A 13,429-nucleotide genomic window follows, 5' to 3' on the forward strand; every position below is an offset into this window, starting at 1 on the left:
GACTCATTTTAGTTGCTTAATTGCCAATAGCCTACTGATCAGAGGTGGTCAAAGTAGTGAAGAGAGCTACACAAGTAGAAGTAGCTACGAAAAAAATCTACTCAAGTACGAGTAGAAGTACTTCTTCCATAAGCCACCTAAAACTACTTGAAGTGGAAGTAGAATTGTCTGACTATATATCTACTCAAGTAAGTAAGTAGTTTTGAAGACAGTCTTAATTCGTTCGCATCGACTGTCAAAAGCTGCGAATTGAGCTATGCGGAAGGTGCAGAGAGCTTGCTTCGCGTATGAATGCACCCCATCAGGAGGTATCAATTTTCGACAGAATAAGCATTCTTTCACATCATGGGATGCAAGTTATAGTATTGATATGAAAATGCGATACTAAACCCTTTGTTTACTAGAAGATCCCGTTTTAGATAATATCATGGCATGGCGCCCTACCCCATATTATAAGGCCCCAACTTCAGGCGAAGAGCAATACGTAGAAGTTGTATCTGATACGATTTCATCACTTTGTGCGATTAGTATACGTTAATAAGAAATATTGTGAATCGTAAAAGTTATATTTAGTGTAGCTTTATTTTCGAGAAATGAAGGAATTACTACACTTGCTTTCATGCTTCAACATGTATGCTCTGCAGACAAAAGAACTGTAAGTAAATTGAACTCAAAGTATGATGCTCATAATTGAAAGTGAAATACAAATACAACTTTTAAAAAGCGGAAAATATATTTCATGTTTTTTGTCCATGAAGTTTCAAAAGTGATCTGGTAAAACAGGTGTAACGTTAAAAAAGCCGGATTTTCCAGATTAGCAGGACATGTCCTGGGCTGCTAGATTACGATATGATGGGTAATTGCTAGATTGCGAAACGGTAGTTTCAAACGTTATAGTGGGCCATATTTACTGTGATGAAATGTTTTGTATGAACAACAATGCGGTGTGAGCGGAACCAAGCAATCGGGTACCTAAATTATATTCACTGATACTTTCGTGAAAACATATTTGTCACTCCATAAGTACTGTGCGCGTAGAGCAACAAAATTTCACTTTTATGAATATTAAATGTTGGTACTCCGTAAAAACAGCCCCGACATTCCTCATGCTATCTTTCTTATTGGGGATCAAACTACTTCTACTTGACAAACTGTAAATAGCGAAAAGTAAGTAAGTAGATCACAAAATATCACGATGTAGAAGTAGAAGTAGCAAAAATCAGATCTACTTGAGTAAGTACCAGAAGTAGAGGAAGACTACTTGAGTACTTCCAAAAAGTAGAAGTACTTCGTTACTGAGCACCTCTGCTACCGATACAAATATTTTGCTGTATAGAGATGTTTGTTAAGGATTGTGTAAAAAATAAAAAGTTGGATTAGTAAGGTCAATCACGGTATCTACGAGGTATTTACAAAAATCCATTTTCTCCTGTGATATACATAACCCTTTTTTCATAATAACTTCAAGACGTTATGTCCGATAAAAAATATTGTTTGTCAATTTTGGTGCCATAATTGTTGCGATCATACCTAATTGTGTCGTTGGAAGATTTACGCGTTATTAAGTTACGTTATTATTGCATTCGCCAACACCTTTCTTTTAAAATAATTTTCTGCACTCGCTCATATCAAATCGAAGGCACGGATTTTCAAGACATGATCACATATTTCAAGAAATGCAATAAGAAAAGTCAACCCAATTTCTGCATAAATAGTACGATGTATTTTTCAAGAAAGGCCTTTTTGTTGCTGTTTATCACCAGCCTACAGTTATCTTTGCATAATACGTATGACGACTGTACGATAACTGAGCCGAATTTGAAATAAAACTTCGGGGGGTCCGCGGGGGTCCGTGACGGTCGAACAGGGGTCCTTGAAGACAAAAAGGTTGAGAACCACTGCTCTAACATAAGTTGCTTCTGCGCCCATAAGCGCCACGTTCTCGTGCTCACAATAATTCATGAGCCGGTTTTCCGTAACAGTCATTTTGATTGGAACGCGAAATTGGACAGTTGTTGTTGCTGTATGTGGGGTTAAAATTGGATAGTGTGTTATTGTGTATGCCTGAGAATTGGAATCAATTCCTTCCTCTGAAGGCTTTGTATACGTTTGTTTGTGGTATTCATGGTGTTTTTCGACAACTATGGTCATTTACACGAGGCCAATTTTCTTCATTTGTATGCCGTAGCTGCTGACTTGTAGCACGGCTCACTTCTAGGCTTTTATAAGACACCGCTTACACGGATGAGATGGCGTGGAGGAGCTTTGTGTACGTTGATCGGGAAATACAGCAATCCAGGCCGATGAGGTGTTATAATGAGCAAATTACCGCGACGCAAGCTACTCAGAACCAGAGTTGGATCAATTGTAATTTGTAATAGAGCTGAATGTAATATATTACATTTTTTCATGTAACTGTAATTGTAATTGAAGCATTTCTATTTTGTGTAATTGTAATTGTAATTGTAATTTGATATTGCTCAATTACATTGTTATGGAAACCTGACAATCACAACATAAAATAATCAATCAATCATTTATTCGTCACACCAGTGAAAATCCGGTACGGACCAGGATGACGACGAGAGGCCACAAGGCCTTAAGGCCTTAGTACATAGTCGCCACCTGTCATAATTAGCCTATTTATATCGGTGTTCTATGCGTGCCGCGTTATAACTAGATAATTCAGCCATGCCAAACTGTTTCTCATATTTCAGTAACAACAGAAAACTTTGTGAACTACAATATAGGCTAAACCAGTGGTTCTCAAACTGGGGGGCGTGCCCCCCTTGGGCGGTGCGAAAGCATTCGAAGGGGGGCGCGAAGCTTCGATAAAATGATTTTTTTTTCATAGTTATTGCTCTGTGTATAGTCCGAATTTCATATTGGAGAATTCTCTCATCAACAGTCATAACCTTTCATACCATCAAACTATCTGTAAGGATTGCTAACATTCTGGTTTCATTGTGTGATATGACGATAAGGGGGGCACGAAATATTTTACCGTCATGAAGGGGGGCGTGTCTAAAAAAGTTGGAGAACCAGTGGGCTAAACTAAATCCTAATATTTTAAAAAGGGATGAACAGCAAATAAACTCATCTGAAACCTGTGCTGAACCATTTCTTACACCCCGGTAGAGTTTTATTTTTAAATCTCTGACCAGTACCGAGGCTTGCTGCAATAATTGCGAAAATAAATTTTCAAGTTTCCAACCAAGGCTTCATCAAAGTCAATCACGCATTTGTTGAGATGTTATCCCAATCTTACCCCCAATCTTGGCCAAATTTACTGGGGCCAGAAATTTTCGCACCCTAATGTTCATCAAATGCAATCTAACAGTTTCTGAGCAAGTGAAAATGTAAATGCGAACCAAAATGTTGTAATTCGTAGTTAACAGGAGGTTCTTTCATTTTGCATTTATTGTAATTTTACACATCTTATCGGTATCATCCTTATCGCTGACGCCTTACCTACCAATTGCATTTCATTATCCTCACTCAGCTTTGAGTAGCCTAATCGTTTGATTACATTTCATTGACTGTCCTGTAGCCTATTCGTTGTTAGTCGCTCAAACCTTTGGTTGCTAACAGTCGCTTGAAACATTTTTCTGTGTTTCTAGTTTTCAGTACTCATGATTAGGAATAGTTCGAATACGTTCGAGTTTTTTTTTAATTAAAGGGTATTCTACGTATCATGAATGAAACATGAATAGCTTGAGATTTTTGCTAATTACGTCGCTACGATTGTCAAAGAACCCGTCTCTACCGAATCAATTACATGTTTAACAGTAATTGTAATTGTAATTGTAATTTGATATTTCTAACATTGAGTAATTGTAATTGTAATGTAATTGAAACATGCAAGGGTGTAATTATAATTGTAATTGTAATTGAACTGAATGATTGTAATTGATCCAACTCTGCTCAGAACCCAATTGTGTTCAACGTAACAAATTCGCGCTTTCTCGTTTGTTGTCATCTGCTACGTGTATTAATTCATGTCTTCTTCATACGCCCGTATTCCTGAAGTATCGAGCAAATCGGCGTCCAATTTAACTCGTCTACTCATACGATGCATTGTGCGTGGCGAGACAGCGTTGTGATTCACAGCTGCAGCAGAGCAACACCAATATAGTGGGTTGAAGGTTCGAGTCCGACCGAGGTCGACTTCATAATCCCATTACAAGAGTTGAAGGTTTATTTACACATTGGCTCCTACTCTCCGTCTCATCCGCGTAAACGATGTCTTAATAAGGCCAAGAAGTAGGCCGTGCTACCAGTCGGCAGTTACGGCATCATAATAGACAAATAAAGAATACCGGTCTGGTGTGGGCTAAATGAGCTTCGCAGTCGAAAAACACCGTGAATACCACAAAACAACAACTACGCATCGTACGCTGAATCACGCATTCATTCGTTTTGTCATATCTCATGGTGGGTCGCACAATGAAATCTGGATGAAAAGTGGGTCGCGAACTGAAAAAGGTTGGGAAGCACTGCTCTAGAGTAGTAGTTCCCGATGTGGGCGATAGGGGGTGAAAAATGTTAGAACGTCCGGTAAGATATATTTAATTACCACGGTTAAAAATGCACGTTAAGACAGCTTTTTCTGCACATGGCGCGAAAAAAGGTCAACTCAACGGAAAGTTGACGCGGAATCCGGTTTTTCGAGCACTTACTACCTCGGAAAATGGACTTTTATTTAGTAAATTCACTATCGACCAGAGTTAGATGAATAAATTTCCCGATTATATGTCCTCTTTTTCAGATCCGTAAATGTGGGGGGCGAAAATTTGTGTCGAGATAGATAAGGAGTCGAGAAAGGCTAGGAACCGCTGCTTTAGGGAGGTGGATTGTGATTGCGTGTACCACCGTTCTGGGGTACTCACTTTTGTCCGCTATCGGTATGTTTGCACAATATCGATATTTAATGTTGTATGTAATTTTTTAAAGAATCGATCAGGTTTAGTATTTTAGTCTCATTGTGTTTCCGTCCGAAAGGGCTTGAAACAAATACGAAACTATCAACAATATTATAACTTCATGTAACGTTCACATCCCAGTAGGTTTGAAAAGTCGTATGGACAAGGTCCTGTTATTGACAGCTGTCTAGTATCTACGCACAGCGATTACTAAGCAAGTAAGCATTTTTCCCTAAACTATCGGCACGTTTTGTTTTGCGTTACTATACTACCCGGCAACGAAAGCCAGTTCTTGTTGTCACTTTAGATTTTGATTTATCTGGATTTCAATGTTTACCGAACTTTGAAGATTTGAATTACAGTTATGCGTGTCGTCTGGGGGTGATATAGTAGCATTCGTACAAAGATTACGTTAGAGTCTTCTGCGATTATACGGTGAGCATCCGCACTCGTTTGTCCCGTATAGTTTGAGGATAAACGGATTGTAGCATATACCGTGGGGCGTGGGTGGCGATGCAATATGTTTATACTGTTGCCAAGGTTTGCGGGCGTGATGGCATACGGTAGTTGATCTGAGTGATAAAATACTCTGCGGTGACACCTTGGGTTTTGGATTGCTTCTTGCCGAACCGTACACACATCATGACGACGTTGGAGAAAGACACTCCCAATATAGTTCTCAACCTTCACTAACGCGGGGTACTTTTATGCTGATCTTCAAGCCTTTGCGGAACCTTAAATTTCCACTAGCGAAAATTTACCACTATAACATCTAACCACACATCTAATACATTACTATATATTAATGGTGCGCAAAATAAATTGTGCATCAACGAGATGTTAAAAGAAGAAAATCAATAAAATATGATTTTCACCCAAAACAAAAACCTTATAATGATTGTTATGTGTTGGTGTATTTGACTTTTACACCATGGTATGCGGATGAGAACGCTAAATTTTGTATGAATAAGTGTTGCTGACTGGATTTGCATACTATGCTGAAAATTTGGTTGATGTACGATTTGATTTATGTTGTATTATATTAAGAACTATGCTGGGATAATCCTCGTCTCGATTTCAAAGATTTAAGAATTCCATATATTCGGGTTCGTCTATAATTTTGGGAAAGGACTCAATTCAATTCAATTTAATGCTAACAATTTCTTTCTTTCAATACATCACAAACTGCGATACAATGAAAGATAGGAAGGTGTCGAAACGACTCGGATTAGTCTTCGAAATCAGACACCCACCTGGCCTAGGCGATGTAAAAAGGCCATATAGCAATCTAAATTATGTTTTAGTAATATTATTTTTATATCACTTAATCAGCACAGCAAGTGTTTCCGCTTATTGATTCTGAAAATGGAAAATCCACCAGCAAACACATCTGAGTCGCTGAGCGTAAATATTTCAAACCAAATGATAAATGAACCAATCGTTTTTCTGTACGTACACAAGTATATCTTCGAACTCTCGATATGTTCGATGCAAAAACTGTCTTCAAATATTTGCCAGGTCGGCCTAAGCCAGGTGTAGTTATCGAATAAGACGAAGCAGTCCACGCTCTTATCTACTGATTAAAATATGTTCTTCTTTTCGTCCGATAATACTGTTTACATGATCAAAGAGAACTGATCTCTCATCTACAGCCCTCGGTGTTCCTTATTTAAAGGTATATGCAATATGCATGCATCGCCAATTTCATCAACAATAATTACATGGTGAACTATTTATGACTTAAGGTACGAGAAAGTCTAGTTTCGGACAGGATGAATCCCATAAAGCGTAACTGATAGATAAAGTATACAAGTTACATGCACAAAATTTCAATATGCTGGGTCATGCATGCCGTTAACTACCACAATAATCTCCTTAACTGGTATTTTAATATCGTCACAACCATGTATACATTTATTCAAATAATAGAATCGTCTGTGTGAAACTTATTGGTGAGGCTCCACGTAATTGAATATCTGCGAATCACACATGTCCGAATCTATCTTGGGCCATATTATATACGAGATTGCGAATAGAATTTACGAGCATCAATGATCGGAAATAGTTTTGGTATAACGATATGCTTCGGGCGTTGTTTCGGAAGTTGGTGGTTGAATTCGAATCCACACTGTTTGCCTGCAATGATTTTGGGAATAGGGGTGCTTAGAACCCCTAATGCACAAATATATCTAGAATTCAGTTGAAAGGTTGATAACTAAAAAGTTATGTTTTATAATGAAGAAAATTCAGTTCTTTCAGGTCACAGCTCGTACACGCTCAAACATTATTTTTCCATACGCATGAGGTCGGCTCTGCTTAAGCATTTCGGTTAATAAAACCTGCTTACACTGAATGATATTCCCATGGTATTTATCATGGAGTAGACCTTGCTTTCAGTAAGTTCAAGCAAGGATCGAATTCGTCATACACCAACTTCGTCTGTGCCCAGTGCTGTATCATGCCTAACGACTGCCTATTTTTCGATGATTGTGTATTGTGTGTTCAGGCTATTCCCCATTGAGAGTGCATTTGTCTCGACATCGGAGAATTCGAGATGACGTTGCTACTCGATTCACTGTGAAAATGTGCGTGACTTGAGTGAAAAGTTGTATTGACTCGTAATGACTTGCGACTCCGTAAAACTCAATTTGAACCAAAAATTATTCATACCAGATGTGTATCGGTATATTAAGCAATATGGCCTGCATGGCTCATCTCATAATGTTTTACGGACCTACATAACACTCTGCAAGAGAACAGATTGCTTGTAACATGAATTCGAAATTGGTAGAGAATATGTAATTATCAGTGGTATACTATTACGATAACAGGTTTTATTGGGAACAAGATGTCAGCTGTATGACCTTTTTCGTGCCGTTGGTGTAGAAATGAATGTGTTGCAAGAAACCTCATGTTGCGAAGTGAGAGCGAATTGTTATCTCAAACCTTCGATCCGATACATATAACGAAAAAGTATGTTTATTATTGTTGGTCGGTTCGAAGAAAATCCCATTAAACAAATAATAATTCAAACATATGGAATAACGGTCAATTTGGAATAGTCAACACAGTGGCAAACGAAATATATCAGTGATGGTGAAAGTATACATTTAGTGTATATACCGGGATGCTGATCTCTTGACAAATAGTAATGATCACTATCATTGGACGATGTAAGTATGGGGCAACAGGAGGATAAATACGGCTCAAATGCGGAAGAGGCCGGAGGAAGCTTTGATCCGCCGATGAAGATCTTGGCTATGGATGCTTCATTTCCCACTTCTATGTACGGGTAGGTAGTAGCAGGCACTAAGGGATTAGATGCTATCTTTATAAAATATCATGTAACTAAGTCAAGTCACAACACACACCAGTTCGCTTTCGTTGCATTCAGTGTAGAACAGGTTGTACTTGCTTGGAGTAATCGGCAATTTATCAACCGTCGCAACGAGTTGATGAAGCATGACTCGTCTACCTCACAGTTGTCTTGATTACTTTTGCTAGAAATTTACAGGAATGCAGCCTAGTACAGAGCGCAAGTACTCGGACGTCACACGAGGTATTAAATTGTAATGGTGTATGGTCGAGGTCGGGTGACTTCACTACAGTTTACAAAACAGTCGTAAACTGTGATCTATATGAGGTTTGGAGTTCCGCTTTCATTATGTGATATTGTGAAATCTTAGGTAAGACGCAGTGATATTATATACAAATTAATATGAGATTCCGACGCAGTCGCCAAGGATTTTACGATCATGTACAAACTATCTGGGAAAACATTGTTTTATGTTATGTATAGCGGAAAATGCAGCTCTAAGTATTACCCTAAATTCTGTGAGCTTAGTCCTCACAGAAATGTCTATTTATGGGAACTCAACAAAACTGTAAACGGCTTTCTGAGATACTGAATGATATTTACAAATCGGTCGATTATACCCACAGGCCACAGCGATGTAGCATCAGGTGATATGTCCTGATCATCAGAGCACTAACAATGCTCATGTTGATTCCGAAAAAATCATCAAAGTACATCAGGTATACTGCTGCACTGTTTGCGACTTATACAAACTTTTTTAGTGTAAGTTATGCAGTTAAAAACCAAAAGCCATTTTTCCAAAGCCTTCACTTATAACTGCCACGGAGCTTTGTTTGATGAAAATTACCTCTCTTCGATTTGTGTACGCACAAGACTATTGTCAGCTTGTTATTTACATCTGGAACGATATTGTATTTCCGTAGCGGCTATATAATAGGGTTACCATACGTCCAAGAGTCCTCGGAGGACGCTCTTTTGTCCTCTTTTTTGAGATTTTGTCCTCTTTTTAGAGAATTCTGAGCGGGTATTTCGGGAGCTGAGCGGAAAGTTGACCTTTTTTTTAGTCAACCACCCGACAATGTGAAGGGAAAAACTGTATTTTGGGCACCGAGCGAGAAAGATAACTTTTTTTTAGTCAACCGACCACGAATTGGGTAAAATTAGTCTGAAAATTCTGAAAAAGTGTCCTCTTTTCAGATTTCCGAAATATGGTAACCCTACTATATAACAACTGGGTTTTTGTCCTACACAAATGTACAACAGGTATGTAATGGCCAAGGCGATTGATTGATACTAAATTCCTTTTCGAATCAGGTATTTCGCCAATATCATAAACCCCAATATCGACTCGAGAGGATGTATGTTATTTTCGGCAGGTCACTATTCTGCAACTGACAGTAAAATATTCGATTGTTGAGTAATTGGATCAAGCAACTACACTTGTACCGACTGTACACTGTCCAGTGTATACCGTTGTACACCTACTGTAAGATGGCTATACAAAAACGGAAGGAAATGCAAATACGTGTTACCTCATCTCAAGTACATTCCTATACCTGAGTGATCTGAATTGATCACTATATTCATTTCCCCCGGGCCTTCGACCGGCTCTGACTCAACCAAAACAACCATTTCCATTAACTCATTATTGCATTATCCAAATTACAATGTCTGGAATTTATCCAATTGATCGCTTGGAACTGTTTCGTATTGCGCCATACTTCATACGGACAATGATAGCAGTATTCCGCAATGTTTGTCGCAGGCAGACAGATAAAGGTTTATGATCGCGTGAATAATAATTTGCGCATTTCGGGAAAGCGTTTAACATAGCATGATGTCATTCCACTGGCATTGATAGCACGTCGATGCCGACTTATTGTCTACGATTTCAAACGTTTATGGAAACATCCATTTCTCATGAATGAGCGATTCAATTATGTTTACCCGCTTAAAACTACAACAAACTACGCAATGCTCTCAAATGATGAAGTATTTCAAATTTACAGCCTTATATGGCGAGAAGGGTTAATCAGAAAGTTTGCACGAATCTTAAAGTAATTAGGTTACGCATTATGCGATAAATTTATACGCCTTGCAGTACATAGTTGAATCCTTGGAGCGTTGGCTGTGTCGACAAAATGAGTTCGTGTCCCATCTAAAAATAGTACACTGAACGCACTCTTATTCGAAATTTCATGCTGGTGACGTCATATTTTGTGATACGATAGTTGATACACAATGTTCTTTCAATTCTCTACTAGTTGCTGACGATTACCCCTGACGAGTGTCAGTCGGAAATATTCGGGTTCATTTCAATATGAATATATACTATTCAATTGTATATTGAAGCTCTGTACCTCCATGAAGCTCTTCTAAGGATAAATGCCTACCAGCTTTGTATGGAATAAATGCCCAGCATGAGATTGTATTTTGATGATCTGGATAGCATCACTTGTAATAGGATGAAGTTTGGAACCATCATTTTATCAACCGTTTCAAGTATGCAAACATGCAATGCACCCTATCATACGGAAACATGTAACCAAAGTACAATAAAGTATATTCGATCCGTCATCTCGTCAATACCATTGCTCTGCGATTTTCCGAGTAAAACCGCACAAAACCACTACTATTCGAATGCACCGTTTAAAAATAGATTAGACATGTCACCATACGTTCTCACGAGAAAAATTTGCCACGCATTTCACAGGGCATAATTCTGAATTGCGAGATTGCAGCAACGGCGCTTCTGAATATATCCAGCCATGACCTATAGTCGAAACTGTTTTGTCTGCGATGCCGCTGCTGATGGAATAAACCATATCGAACGCGTAAATGGAAATGGAATCTAGTAATTGAAACATTGTTATGATGAAGTGATCACTCCTCAGTGGGGCTGAGAGGTGTTTAGAATGCTTTGCAGAGTAGAATAAAAATAATATAAAACGATGAGTAAGAAATATGCGTGAAAGGTTTGGGTGGTCATAAGGGGACCGATGTCACCAATACATGTTGTTCCTTTGACGCTAGTTAAGATGATCGACATATCAAATATTCGATTGTAGGCATGATGACTCGGCAGATATATTTACCTCGCCGAAAATATTGAAACTCATCACCTCGAACCGGTTTTGGAATCAAGTCACTATATCTTCGAGTCACAGGTCCTCTCGAGTCATTGCACATTATGACTCGAGTCAAGTCAAGTCAATCGATTTTTGGAGGTGACTCGAGTCGAGTCAAGCCACTCGTTTTTTGGAGGTGACTCGAGCCAAGTCGAGTCAAGTAAAGTCACGAATGTAGTCACAATTCAAGTCAACTTGTCTCTTCGAAGTGCGAGACATGATCAAGTCATTGCATTTGGTCAGCTGTTTGAAACACAGATTGAGTCGCTATTCATTTTAAATCGAGAAACGAATATAGAGTTAAATACCTATGCAAAAAGGCGCTGTATAGCTCGCGCATGCGCATGTATACCCTCAATCTATAATTATCCGCCACATTAGAGGATAGAATACCAAACCTTAGATAGTTGAAACGAATTGATATGATGCACTACTCAACTATATGTCCAAGGGATACAATTTAAGCGAGTTGGCGAGTAATATAAACTGATAAACTATATTCGAATTCAATTTAAATCATACAAGAGGTTTCGATACGGTGAGCACCCAGCACCAATAACCATTCTATAGAAGAGAGCTGGATACTCTGCTAATATATTATTCTACTACTAGTTAATGACAGCCTACGCTGTGAGCTCCGATCACTTAGTTTGCCGTCAATCTATTTGTGATAGAACAATGGAGGTTCAGTAAAACGTAAAATCATTGAATGAATGAAATTCGTCGCTCTCACAGGTCACACCAGCGCTTCAATCCGAACGTATGCAAGATATTACGATTTAGTCGACATCAATTACTTGTGATGACTTGAAATTAACTCGCAAATTTTACACCGAGTCACGAGTCAATCAACATTTCGGAAACGCTGAGTTAAGTCAAGTCATTTTTGCAAAGTGACTCGAGTCAAGTCAAATCATGTGAAAAAGGTGACTCGAGCCTGACTGGTGTCAAGTCATTACTCGAGTCATCCCAACACTGCCTCGAACACAACTGTTGTGGTTCAATTTAGCAGCGCTACACGCTGGCCGCTGTGTGTGAATCCAATTGATTTCGATAGCTGTTGCTACTTCACAACGGACATATACTGACCTGCATTTACTCCGACATACAATTATGCGTAGCCTACTAAGCAGAGGTGCAATATCAAAAGAAATGGGTCATTGCTGTACGGTCAGTTAGAACTGTAACGTTCAGACAAAAAGAAGAGTCTTTGACGCTTCAGCTGTTCTCCTTGATGTTGGCAGGCCTGTGGTCTAACAAATTTGTCTAGTTTAGTATACCAAGTTCAATTAAGTAGTTACAATGTTACATGATGCTATTATATATAATACTGGTATTCTCTAGCGCTTCGGATCGAACCCCAAGACATAGCCCATATACGTTTTTATCCAAAATATTTTTATGATCATCAATATCAGCAAGGCGCTTGAATGACAATTTTGGTAATATGACATGATCCACTATCCACATGAGTGAATCAGTCGACATCTTTTAACGACCGACCAGGCGACCATGCAGACATTGCCATATAGAACAACACTGGTGATTTGATCATGCATATCATATAGAGAGAGCGCACCTGTTTATATCTTATTAGCGTTGTTGATACGCTTAATTATCTTTTCTCAGTACCACACGCGACATGCTCAAAATTAATCTTGTTAAGGTGGGTGTTGGATGTAAATCACCGTGGGGTCAACAACTTCCCGTCTCTTCGCCGAGTGGAATCTTCGAATATTTTCAGGTCATAAAGTTAATAAACTAATGAATGAACGAGATAATGAATGTAGTATGTGTTAGCTTGTTAATTGGATAAATGGTGTTGAGTATCGATTGCAGTACTCCCGGGTATAAACAATAAGACGGTTCAAAGCAACGCACATCCGAAATGATGCCCTAACCTCAATTAGAAGTATGCCATTCTTTCTTTGAAGCCTGAGAATTTGAACCCCACCGAGTTACCTTCTCTTAGTAACCAAGTACCGACAGGATACATCCGGTGCAATGTACGCTGTTTGTCGTGGGATTAAAAGCTTTCATCATTCAGCTTTTGCATATTTTTT

At 38.7% G+C, this 13,429-nt stretch overlaps 1 protein-coding gene across 2 annotated transcripts in view; it reads right to left on the minus strand.

Annotated features, from left to right (window-relative positions):
- Positions 1–13,429, minus strand: part of LOC145452098 (uncharacterized) — a 90,444-nt gene that overhangs the window by 14,189 nt on the left and 62,826 nt on the right. The gene's annotated exons all lie outside the window — the stretch shown is intronic.

Source organism: Botryllus schlosseri, chromosome 12, assembly GCF_051294905.1.
Source record: "Botryllus schlosseri isolate E-star chromosome 12, Bs_hap1, whole genome shotgun sequence".
In the NCBI taxonomy this organism is placed as follows: Eukaryota; Metazoa; Chordata; class Ascidiacea; order Stolidobranchia; family Styelidae; genus Botryllus; species Botryllus schlosseri.